The following is a 4469-nucleotide window of genomic DNA, read 5'->3' as shown; positions in this document are numbered from 1 at the left end:
TTCTGCAGCCTAAGAAGCTAAGAACATAAGAAGGGCTTTGCTGCCTGAGACTGAAGGTCCATGAAGTGCACCAGCCTGTTTCATACAGTGGCCACCTCGGGAACCTGGCAGGCAGGGCGTGAAGGCAGAAGCCCCCTCCTTTTGCTGTATTCCAGCATGTGATCCTCTTGGCTATATCGCCTCTGGAGTCATATAGCTATGCTCTTTAGTCATTGATAGCCTTCTCCCTTATGAATCTGTCTTGTCTCCTTTGCCATGAATTTAATTCTGTGTTATGCGAAGAAGTTTTTTGGGGGGGTTGCCTCCCCACAATCTATTCTTGCCACATTCTGTCTCATCTCAGAAGCTAAGCAGGCCCAGACAGTGCCCAGATGGGGAGGATCACTTGAGAGTCCTGAGTAATATAGAGATATATTCTCTGTTCACTTTCTTCAAAGCATGCCTAATCTTATAAATATTATGTCCTCTTTTAGAACTCCCCCACCAACAACAACTATAAGCCCCAAATTCTGCAAACTTTCCTTTTTGGGAAAGAGCCCCAGTTTAGATCACGATAGCTGTCCTTTTCTGCACCAGTTCTCCTCTACAAAGGGGTGATCAGAATTGTGGCCAAACTACCTTACATCAAACCATTGTGATACTCAGCATTTGATTTTTCCTTCAGCTGCAAAAATAAAATTAAAATGTAAAAATGTGCCTGAGAACCATCATCTGCAATTCAGATGAAATAAGATATTGGCGCTAAGGTTTCACCATCAAATGCTGAATAGCTTGCGGCAATAACTCTTGATTGAGATATCTGCACCCGTTCAGACTTGTAAATGTTTATAAAAAGAAAGCCATCCAGCTCAGAGACATTAGAAGCTGGAGAGAACTTCTGGGTATACAGAATGGCCTCTGGTTGAAGGATAATACATATTCTTTTGTAAACTGCTTATGAGTTTTCTGCTGAGTAAGTGGTATATAATTTTTGTTAAATGAAATAGGAAAAAATTATAACTTCTACCCCTCAAAAATTATCTTGGTACTTCTGTAGCAGAGGAAATATTGCTTAGAAATCTCTGCACCCTCCACATTCCCACAACTACCACCTTTCCCAGGGTCTGGTATGAATTAAAAGAACAAGTCATTGTTAAAGGCAGAAGCTGGTATGTCACACTAAATCAGGGGTGGATAATCCCTAGTTTTGAGGACCTGATCGGAACCCAAGCAAATTTTGCTGCCTTGTCCTCCAGACCCAACCAATTTAGCTCACTGATGCCAAACAAATAATGGTTTGAAGTAGACACAGTAGCATTGGGGTGGGGAGAGCCCAGGGTCCCGATAGGGATGCAAATCACCTTCTTTTGAGTCAAAGTAGTAAGATGGGGAGAAAACCAGAGCCTGAACATACTGCCATCACCTCGTTGGACATGTCACTTTGACAGCCTAGCAGTCCCACCAGCTGCCACTGCCAAAGGCCTATCTGGTCCATCCAGGATGGTGCTAAGGATAAGAACAGACCAGTGAGAAAAATCACTATACTTATACTGTACAGTGATTCCAGCCCCAAAGATTTCCATTTGTCCAAAGACTCATTATCACCTTGCTGTACAAAGGCCAATTGTTTGGGAAGCAACCACATGTCTGGAATCAAGTTTCAGCTCTATTCAAACTTCAGTGTATTGTAGAAGTTTGTTCCTATCTTAATTTCAATGCTTTTAAAAAAGAGAGATTTATTAGAGCCAGTAAAGAGGGTGGAGGAATATAATGGAGGCCAATAAAAATGCTATCAAGTTAGAGATTTGGAGGTTCCTTTAATCTTCATCTGGCGACTAGCAGGCTTGGAGAAAGTATATACAGTATACAGTGATGGGGTTTGGTTTTTTGTGGTGGGGGGAATTGAGTTTGCAGTGTGACAATATGGTGTTAGACTGGTCTTAGACTGTATACTCTAGCTTAAAAGAAATATCTCCTAGCTAATCAGTATTTGATCACTAACCTGTTTTTATCTGCAGGTAGATATATTTTGGGTTGCATTTGCCTAGCTTCTACTCCTCTGAGTAGACATGTTGAAATTAGTGGGCATAAGTTAGTCATGCCCATTATTTTCAATGGATCTATTCTGAGTAGAACTTAGTTGGATACACCCTCTCGTTTGGTTCCGTGGCTTCTTTATGACTGTTGTCATGATTAATTTGGTACGCTGCCTTAATGTCAAATAGAGGGCAGATTTAAATAAATAAAGTAGAATAAAATCAAGGTGGTTGTCTTTTCTTTGAAAGCCTATGTGAAGGTGTCTTTTCTGAGGCTCTGCGTGCAAGGAAGTGTAAGAATTGTGATGCTGAATCAGAGCAAAGTTCCATCTAGGGCTATAGCCCATCTTTGAAAGGAGCCAGCCAGAGGTCCCTGGGAGGATTATAAGCACAGCGTGATTGTGATGGAATCTCCTATTGTTTGTTCCCAACATCTGGTACTCATATGTACACTGCCTCCCAATATCCCTCACTATCTTGGCTAAAAAGTTATCCATTCCTTCTTTAAAAAGCCACTTAATAGGCACCACAGACTCCTGTGGCAATTAATTGCATAGAACAAGGGGGGGGGGTACCTGCGGCCCTCTCAATGCTGTCGGACTCCAACTCCCATCAGCCCCAGCCAGCAAGGTCACTTGGGTCAAGGATGGTGGGAGTTGTTGTCCAGCCACATCTGGAAAAGGTTCCCCAGCCTCCATAGAGTAATTGTGCACCATGTAGTTAGTTGTCTTTCCTTAACCTAGCATGCTTCTGGACCAGCCTTCCTCAACCTTGAATCCCCAGATGTTGTTGGACTGCAACACCCATCATCCCTGACCCCTTGCCCTGCTAGCTAGAGATGATGGAACTTGCAGTCCAACAACATCTGGGGACCCCATGGTTGAGAAAGGCTGTTCTAGACTGTCACTATTTTGGGATGGGATTCAGTCCGGTTGTGCAATTATAGGTGATTGGGAGGCCTTGCACAACAAGCCCACTCCTCTTAAATATAAGGATTTCTGCAGCAAGGAAAGTCATAGAAAAATGCACTGGAAAGTGTGGAATCTAACCGCCACGGCAACAAACCAGGATACTGTAAGTGCTTTGGAATGGGTCATCTGAAAACTTCCCTAGTGTCTAGCATAAAATCACCATGATTCCATTCCACATCTGGTTTTGATTGAAAAACACTGTTATTGTATTATTATTAATAGGAACATTATAGTAGTTGTTACAGAATCTAGCTTTAAAAAAACAACAGTCCATCGCCAGTTTCTAGTTTATCTGATCATGGAAATAAATTGGAAAAGGCAAAATATTAAGATTTTGTGGTATGTCTGAGAGAGTATAGCGGGCCCAAGACATTTTACTGCCTAATACAGAACAGAAACTGGAACCCCAAGCTCACCCAAGCTAAGGTGCCTAGCACCACAACTAGCCATGTTATTTTGGCACTCGAGGCAGGAAATCCCACAAGCACCTCTTCATTGGAGTCAAAATAAAACAATAATATATTGAAAAACTATTAGCTGCCCTTTATGACACCCAAAATCTGCTGCTTGAGGTGGCTGCCTCACTAATGTGCGTATTGCTGGAACTAGGCATGCCTCTTGATCTCCATGACTGAAAATAATATGCATACAAGTGTCAACTCTTCCTTTGAAAAAAATGTTCTATGTGACCATTTCACCTGAAAAAGAATCTTGTGTAACACAGAAACTTGCATTCTGTGGCCTCATTTCTGTTATATATGTAAAATATATATTTTTTGTGGAAAAAATACTAATAAGAGCCTGGATATGACCATCAGTTGATCCTATTAAATGAATGATTTCCTCACCCCAGTGAATTTCCCCTCTCAGGCGTTGATTTGCAAATGGATCATTGAGATCAGGTTTCTTGTTTTGTTTTTGAAACTCAGGGCCCCTCCAGACTTGTGGTTTATTGTGGAACATGTCCTGCACATTAACAGCACATTAGTGGTGCCTTTATTTTGCTCCAGTTTGGTGATGCTTTCCCCAAACAGCCATTGTTGCTGCCTGGAGATGTTATAGCGGAGCAGAAATTAACCTAAACATTTGTCATATAAAAACTTACAGGACTTCATCAGGAAGTTACTGGACATGCACTGATTGGAAAAGAAGCAGTGCCTGCCCAAAGAGTATTGAAAGTGACACTACCTGATAGCATCACAAGCCGAAACCGTCACACATGTGCAATGAAAACGACGTCTGGAGGGGCCCTCATTGGATTTCGGCAAACCAGATTTTTAAAAATTGCGGGGGGAAGTACACGGGCGGCATTTTAATGCCAACGATGTCGTGGGACCATCCCACACACATACACACCCCACAACCTTGCAGGCAAGAAGAGCACCGATCCGCTTGGAAGCAGTCCGGGCGATTCCCGGCGAAAGCTGGCCAGGTGCTCGCGCTTTCCCAAGAGCCAGTGCATGAGAAACGCGCGCCCTCCGAT

Source organism: Podarcis filfolensis (genome assembly GCF_964270895.1).
Source record: "Podarcis filfolensis genome assembly, chromosome: 8".
Classification (NCBI taxonomy): domain Eukaryota; kingdom Metazoa; phylum Chordata; class Lepidosauria; order Squamata; family Lacertidae; genus Podarcis; species Podarcis filfolensis.
The sequence above is the reverse complement of the archived record's forward strand: the minus strand, read 5'-3'. Positions refer to the sequence as shown.